At 34.0% G+C, this 8,808-nt stretch overlaps 1 pseudogene; it reads right to left on the reverse strand.

Moving 5' to 3' along the window:
- Positions 1-997: 997 nt before the first annotated feature.
- Positions 998-2,827, reverse strand: LOC142537800 (magnesium-chelatase subunit ChlI, chloroplastic-like; annotated as a pseudogene).
- Positions 2,828-8,808: the final 5,981 nt, after the last annotated feature.

Genomic DNA, 8,808 nt, shown 5'->3' on the forward strand with positions numbered 1-8,808 from the left:
TGAGTCTCGAGATAAACATCAAAATTGACTATCACGTTGTGTGTGAAAAGATATAAGCTGAAATCATCAAAGTCTTATATGTTGCTTCTTTCTCATTTGCAAGTAGCAGATATCTTCACAAAATCTCTTCTTACGGGAAGGTTTCAGGATTTATTGCTTGAGATGAGAATTCAAAATATTCATTCACCATCTTAAGGGTTGTATTAGAACACGGTTATTCATATCTTGTATTTTCTTTATTTTCTTCTACTTTAGTTTGACTATATATATAGGCTTAGTTTGTACCATTTTATTCGAGAACATTTTTGTTTCCTCTGTAATTTCTCCAAACATAGCAATGTCTTTTCATTATATCAATCTTCTACTTAATTATTTATGATCATTTAGGACATAGAAAAATAATTGTGGTTATAAATTTTATTTTAATTTTTTTCAAAATAAATATGTGAATATATAATCTCCAATATATCGAATAAACTATAGGTGCATTTTTCATATATTTATTTAATTTATTTAGGTAATTATCCGCGTAACTCCGGTCACCGTCGCGTCAGCATTTTAACTTAAACGGAAATGTAGAGAAGGGGCTCGAACCCGCGACCTTCGGCTCATAAGACCAACGCTCGAACCAACTGAGCTACGGGACCTCCCATTTTCGTATGTCTTAAAGTTATTCTAAAAACCAAACAATTTATTTGGAAGGTTTCGTCACACAGCTAATTTTTAAAAAGTTGTTCTCAGGTTACAAGATATTGAACGATCTTTGATAAGTCGATCGAACCGATCAATAAATCATCTCCCACATTCGCACAAGTAATAAGATTTGAACCATCTCTAATAAATTACTGGAAACATAAAAATGAGAGAGAAAGGAAACCCATACTTGTATGTTATAAGCTTCAAATTTCCAAGATCTTGAAGCATAAACAGCAGTTCAAAATCATTACATATTGTCGTACGAGGAAGAAAATGTTCGAAGCAAGAAGTTACGAGATCATCAACCAACCCACGAGAAGCAGACTTATTATTATCAAACAGGCTCATAATCCACGTGAGAGATAAATGAAGATTGAAGCATATAACATATCACTCTGCTGTCACACCATCTAAAATTCTCCTTGAACAACTCATACAATCATATACTTCCTTAACTCATTTTCCTTTAGCTCTAACTATTGAATTCAATACCCCAAAGTTAATCGGTCGTCTGTAATACAATTATGCTACAAAAACTGAGAGACAGGTAAAAAAATAAAATGTACCTATCTCAGCTAAAAACCTCGTAAAATTTCATGATCACGAGTAATCCTGCGTCTTGACTCCAAAGGGTCCTTCCGAAGGCGATGTCTCAATCAGTCAGGGATCATGGTAGCGATATCTTCTGCGGTTGCTTTATCTCTTCCTTTAAGAGCAGCCAAAGCTCTTGCTGCACTATTGGTCACTATGTCACCTCTTAATCCATCAACATTCAGCTCCTCATCGCAGACCTTGGAGATTTTAACTCTATCCTCGTGATCAATGGTGACAGGAGATAACGAATTCCGCGCAGAAGAAATCTGCTCTTGAAGTTTTTCTTTCTCTGCGTTGTAAGATACTCAGAATTCTTTAGGATTCCTATAAAATTGGGCCCTCTCCTCGAAAATTTTTACACTGCGCTTTGCATCCTTCACTGTTTCGACCTGAGCATGCATTCCAAATCGATCAAGAAGCTGGGGTCTAAGCTCTCCCTCTTCTGGATTTCCAGAGCCTATGAGTATGAACCTGGTAGGGTGCGATATCGATTCCTTCTCTCTCCACCGTATTCCAACCTGAGGCAGCAAAATCAAGAAGAACGTCCTCTAAGTGATCATCCATAACATTCACTTCATCCACATAAGAGGATTCCTCGGTTCGCTTTAGCAAGAAGGCCGGCTCAAATGCTTTTACACCTTCGGTAACGGCCTTTTCAATGTAAATTGTGCCGCAAACTCTATCTTCCGTGGCAAGTGGCACCCAATGGCAAATCAACCATGTTGATTTTAACCTACACAGTAGTGAGTTTTTCGCCTCTATCAATTTTCTATCGTGCTTCGGGACCCTACACTTCTGGGTCCTCCGGATCCGAATTAAATTCGTCGCCAGCAATGACTTTGATTTCAGGAAGAAGATCCACCAACGAACGAACCGTGGTAGATTTCCCGGTCCCTCTGTCACTCATTACCATCACGCCTCCTATCTTTGGTTCAATCACATTCAGAAGAAGGCATAGTTTCATCTCTTCTTGCCCAACTATAGCTGCAAACGGGTAAACTGAGCTCTGCCCCTCCTTCGAAGTAGCAAGCTTCTGCACAATACATTCACATATTAGACGAATTATTTCCAGATTAACCTTATTATCTGTCAGCAACAAATAAAATAATTGATACCTATTCTTGATCAGGACTAATCCCAGTGGCCACATTAGAGATTGGGACAGAGAACTTACAACGCCCTTTCCTGAGAGGAACTCTAGCCCCACCAAAAGATTTCCTCCCCGAACTCAAGACTGCAGCAAATTAACAAAAAGCAATCAACTTTGTGGCAACCACTCAAAACCCATAACTGACAACATCGTTTGTTCGTTCTCGCCCGACCTTTAAGTACAGTACAACAAAGGAACGAATTTTCACCACCAAATTAACTTTAAAACACCTCAGCACGAAATTGAACGGAAACTAGAGAGGTTTATCTCACCTGGTGCAGGGGGAAGAAAGAGAGAAGAGGTCCTGTTGGAGTTGAAGATGGCCGCAGTGGAACTCCCAACAGCCCAACCATGTAGTGAACTGTGGTCCCGATAAAGAGTGTATCTTCAACTTTGGCCGCCAATGGTTTGACAGGATGCGGTTAAGGATAAGATTTCATTCATCCGTTTCTATTCCGTTCTATTTTTTACCTGATCGGTAAATTCCGTAGAAATACGTTTTGGATATTACTTTATTTTTTTAAAATAGATTATTTATAATTTAAAACAGGTCAAAAGCGAGCATATTTTTTTCTTTTAAAAAATAAAAAGATAAATTTTTGTTCAACTTGTATGTTTTTTATTTTTGATTTTATTAAAAACATATTTACATTTTCAGTCTAATAACTTGTATATATTTTTTATTTTTATTATGTTAACGGTAAATTTGCATTTATAAATACATGTTTTTTTTTTCATTTTTAATCAATTTTTTACCAGAGATCGTTGTATTTTCTTCCAAATAATTGTCTAAAAAAATCTCAACACTTATTCAAGTTTCCTTCGATCCATAAAACATATAAGTTACATAATTAAAAACGCAAATTTACTATTAATATGACCAAAAGAAAACGTATGCAAATTATATGACTAAAAATATAAGGCAAAAACTTGTGTGGGACGGTCTCACGGGTCGTATTTTGTGAGACAGATATCTTATTTGGGTCATCAATGACAAAGTATTACTTTTCATGCTAAGAGTACAACTTTTTATTGTAAATATCATTATGGTTGACCCGTCTCACAAATAAAGATTCGTGAGATCGTCTCACAAGAGATCTATTCAAAATATAAACACGCCATTAACATACAATATTAAAAAAACAAATTAAATCAAAAATAAAAAATGTAAATTATAAGACAAAAATGTAATTATCTCAACCAAAAGGTTTAAAATAATTTCAAACTGACGCTCCTCTGACAGTGTGTGTGGTACATGGAATTTGGTTGGATTTGAATCAGAAAATATCAATTTTAGTATTTGGCAAGCCGAGATTTCAAAATAAAATTGATATTTGATAGGTTTTAATGAGATTTCATTTAACTAGTAAAACTTTACAAAACTATTGAGATTTCATTAGATTTCACTTATAAAAAAATAAAATAAAATAAAATTATTTTTACTAATAAATTTATATAATTGTAGAATTGACCGCTTATCATTTTATCAAAAGTTATAGCCAATGATAACAATACAATTCAAATCTTTCATCATGTTGCGATAGTTTTCCTAGCAAGTGATTATTGCTTGGTTTTCATCTATCAAATTGGATTTTTCTGTCATTTTTCATCCGAAACTACTAAATTTATCAAATATTGTTTATTTGGAACCAATATTCTCTTATATGACTCATGTATCAAGAATAAAGCATATATTATGCACATTAAACTCTATCTAAGAAAAATTAAAGTGAGACGACAAGTTTTTTCCTCTCATTTTGAAATATTGAGTGATATTTTTCTTTATTATTATTGTTTGATTTGATTTATTTTGATGCGTGTAATATGAATTTATTCTCACTATATGAATTTATTCTCACCACATGAGCTACGTAGATTAAGCATATATGTCAGTTAAACAATATTCGAAGGAGTTGGCGGTTTTTTTGACCAAAAAAATGACAAATACAAAAAAGAAAAAATCAAGTTAGTACATAAAAACAAAGCATTGACAAGTTTCAAGTCAAAAACTCAAAACGGGTCAAGTTACAAGACTAAAATCGCAAAATTTACTCTTAAATTCTGTTTTCGCACAAGTATTCATGGATTAGCTCAATCTCAATCAAGACAATTATATTAATTTGAAATGAAATTGAAAATTGTGAATTTGAAAAATCAATTATATATGACTTGTGTCTTAATAAGGGGAGTAGTTGTTATTATTGATGAAAATTGGTCAGCACAAATGGGTATCCATTTTGACCCAAACGAATATGAAAAAATGGATATAATGTCGGGTAATAGGTCTTATAGAACTCAAATAATTTAATTTTTAATACTAACAATTATATATATTCGTAAAAAAAAAAGAATGTATTTACTAATTAATTTCATCGATTTGATTTTGTAATAAGAGTCTTAACTTAAACTATTATGTTTATTTTTTGTTGTGATTATGTTAATAAAAAATTAGATATATCGAAATATAGAATAAATATTATTGTTTCTTTAGACTTGGGGTATATATGGGGTGGGTCGAATAAAGTTAAGTTCTAACGGGACAAGGCGGGTATGAGTTCTTCATGATGTTAATGGGTTCGGTCTCGGGCCTAGTCGTCTCAGTGGACTCGACTCATACCCGACCAATTATCATCATTTGAAGTGATCGGCCGGTCATGCATAATCGATGGTCTATTGCTCAGGATTGCAACGAGGAAGGGGGTCACACAAAAAAGACAATATATTATGTTTTTGTTACGATTAAGAACTCATAATAAATGGAATGACGTGGTACCGGGAAATAGTTGACTCGACGTGGAAGATTTATGATGTGTTTGATGCCGCTCGTCGACACTCCAGCAAAAAAGATAGAAAGTGAAAAAAAAAAATCTCTGTCATTGAATCAAGATCATGATTTAACTGTTTACGAAAACAAAAATCAAAACAAGCCAATTTACCTAATGATTTTCGCCATTTCTCTACTTTTAATTATCACAATGTTATGTTGGTAGAACCTATTAAATATAAATTAATGCAATCTCCTAAACACAAATTGATAACGTCTGCAACAACATTCATCTACAATAACATGTATAAGATCATTTCCTTCCATATGTATCGATAGGGTATAGGGATGGGTACTCGTCAATCGAGAACTATATGTTATTCACTTGCTATAACTTTCATGCAGACTTCGAAATCTCTTTCCTTTTTTTTTTTTTTCAAAAAAAAAGCAAATCATGCTTAATTTTAGCCGAATATGCATGTGTAGGATTAGGAGTGTTGAAATTTTTCGCACGCATGACTCTTCCAAATATTAAAATTTTCGGTTTTAAGAAAATAAAATTTACCATAATTACTAATACGAATTATAACCTTTCTAAGTACTTTAGGGTGAATAATTTGAGGGTTAGTATATGCTACACCGGAAGTGTTTACCTCTTATTCTAATATCATTAGATCATGGGGTTATGTGAGCCCCTTAATTGACATATATGTTATTCAATGATTAACATTTAGCTACGTTTTAGCGAGAGAAATACTTCACATGTAATATTAAATAATCCATGATTTTATAGGTCACATTATTATTTGGCAAAAACTTGTGTGAGACGGTCTCACAGGTTGTATTTTGTGAGACAGATCTCTTATTTGGGTCATCCATGAAAAAAAATATTATTTTTATACTAAGAGTATTATTTTTTATTGTGAATATCGGTAGGGGTTGACCCGTCTCACAGAAAAAGATTCGCGAGACCATCTCACGAGAATCCTACTTTTATTATTTTGAAAGATTTTGAAAGATTGTAAGTACATAAACCGCCTGCTTGATATTGCATTGGGTCATATGACTCATCCGTTCCTTTGAGGATAGACGTCCATAAAGTATCTTCATTCATATCCAAAACTTTATGGCTGATACTGTTTTGGGTAAAATTTGAACAGACTCAAAATTTAATTAAATTCAAGAAAGAAAATAGATGAAGCATATCAGATTAAAAAAAATCATTAATTTACAATTGGTTTGAATAGATCAATTGGCGTGTAGATTTGGAAAAAAATCGTGGTTCATTTGAAGAGTGAGGGAAACCGTCGTATCATATGAGAGAAAAGAAAGACATCGACATAATGGAAAGGACACAACACACATCTCGCACAAATGCTGACAACTCATTTTCGTTCAAATTTTAGCAACAATTTTTTTGTTATATGTTAATATTTTGTGAACTCTTACAATTTATGTTGGGATTTTATCCATCAATATTCACTAATTTTTCTTAAGTTTTCTTTTGTTTGACATTATATTTGTTTATAAGATTATAACGAACGATCAAATTTATTATCCATAATCGTTGTGTCTATAGAATTTATATTTTATTACTTTTTCACAAGTTAGTGCTTTTAGCACCAGGTACGCCCTCAACTCAAAATTTTGTGTAAACAAAATTGAAAGGCATAGTGAGATGCTAAATGTGTCGCCAAGAAGGAAAAAAATGTCAATCAAGGGGACTGTAGAATCTCTATCAAACCAGGAATACACTCAAGTTCCGCCATCAGACCAACATACTGCTGAACAACCAACATACTGCTGAACAGTTGGTCGGGTAGTCGGGCTTGAACTCGGGTCGTATTCCAGATGTGTATGATCATATTTCAAACTGCTTGGTGGGAGAGTTTGCAACAATGAGGATTGAAGAGATATCACAAGCAGTGTCCAAAGTCATGTCTGATTGTTTGAAAACATTCATGGGTAAGTCAAGTCAATCCACCAAAGGATAGCATAATATTAAGGACAAAGAAGGAGTTCATGAAAGTAATCAACTCAATAAACTCGTCCAAGAAGTGGGAAGCTCAAAGGTTGGTGATCCTCGCCACCTAGAGTTTACTCTCCCAAATAAGCAGGAAAGAAGGTACACACCACCGTACAAGAGAGATGGAACCTTGGGATGGAAAGTCCAGCATACCCACGCACTAATGGAATGGGGAGTTCAAAACAATATGTCAATCAAATGTACATTGTGAGAAAACTTCTGTACCAACCGGAGGATTATGATGACATGACACATATGAATTATCAAGGGGTGTATGGGGGTTGCCCAGGAGGCAATGTTGGTTTCAATGCAGGTTTCCAAACTCGGGAAACACATTATTATCAGCATTAACTCCTAGCCCAAAATATCCTAGTGATATATCCAGAAATGGTAAGAGAAACCGTTCAAGAGTTAAATGGGCCGGTCACGAGACAAATAGTTAGCCCATAGTTTCACAAGCCCTTTCCAAATTTTGTAGATGTGAATAACCCATATCCTAGTGGTTATAGAGTTCATGAATTTAGATTATTCTCCAGGGAGAATAGTCAGTCCAACATAGAACACATAGACAAATTTACTATCCAGTGTAAGGAGTTGGCCAACTTTGAAAACTTCAACTTGGAGTTGCGATTATTCCCAAATTCGTTTACATGGACTGCATTTACTTTGTATGCATCACTCCCCAGAAATTCGGTAATGAATTGGCAAGAAATGAAAAGAGAGTTCCACACTCGAATTTATAGAACTGAGCTAGAGGTATGTAATGCTGAATTGTCCAGAATGACCCAAAAAAAATGAGAATATGTGGAGTTGTTTGTTGATAGATTCAAAAAGATGAAGAATAGGTTCAAGGTGTTCTTACGTGAGAACGAATTCACGAAAATTGCACAAAAATGTTTGGATTTAGAATTAAAAAGAAATTACAAGGTATGGAGTTCATAGATTTCTTTGAGTTGGATGCAAAAATTGCTGGATACGAGAAATTGTTGAGAGAAGAGTCTTACAAAAAGAAAACAACTATGGGTACCTACTATCAAGAAGTGGAGAAAGTTGCGTTGGCTGAGATCCGATCAAGTGATTCATGTATTGTTCATTTGCTCAAAAAGAAACTTGCAGAATCAAAGTAAAATAATAGCCCTCAATTACCTAAAGATATGCAGTAGGCTTTTGATGTATCAAAGACTGATGAGGCTTTTGATTTCCTGATAAAAGAGAAATTTATCACTATTCCACCGAATCATAGAGTGTCATCTAAAGAAGAGCTGGATGGATGAGAATATTGTAAGTACCACAATTTATATAATCATACCACTAAGCATTGTTGGGCTTTCAATAATATTTTTCAGGAGAGAATTAACAAGGGTGTTTTGAAGTTTCATGACAAATAAGAGTCCATGGTGGTGGATGATGATCCATTTCCAATTGCAACATATATCAATGTGAACGTGACAGATCAGAGAGACCTTTTGGACGAGAAAAGGATCCGACCATACTATGGCTAAAAGAAAGATTAAGAAGTTTTTGGTACTAAAATGTCATATTTTTGAAACTCCTAAAAGATATAATGCAAAGATTCTC

Source organism: Primulina tabacum, chromosome 2 (assembly GCF_025594145.1).
Source record: "Primulina tabacum isolate GXHZ01 chromosome 2, ASM2559414v2, whole genome shotgun sequence".
Lineage (NCBI taxonomy): Eukaryota > Viridiplantae > Streptophyta > Magnoliopsida > Lamiales > Gesneriaceae > Primulina > Primulina tabacum.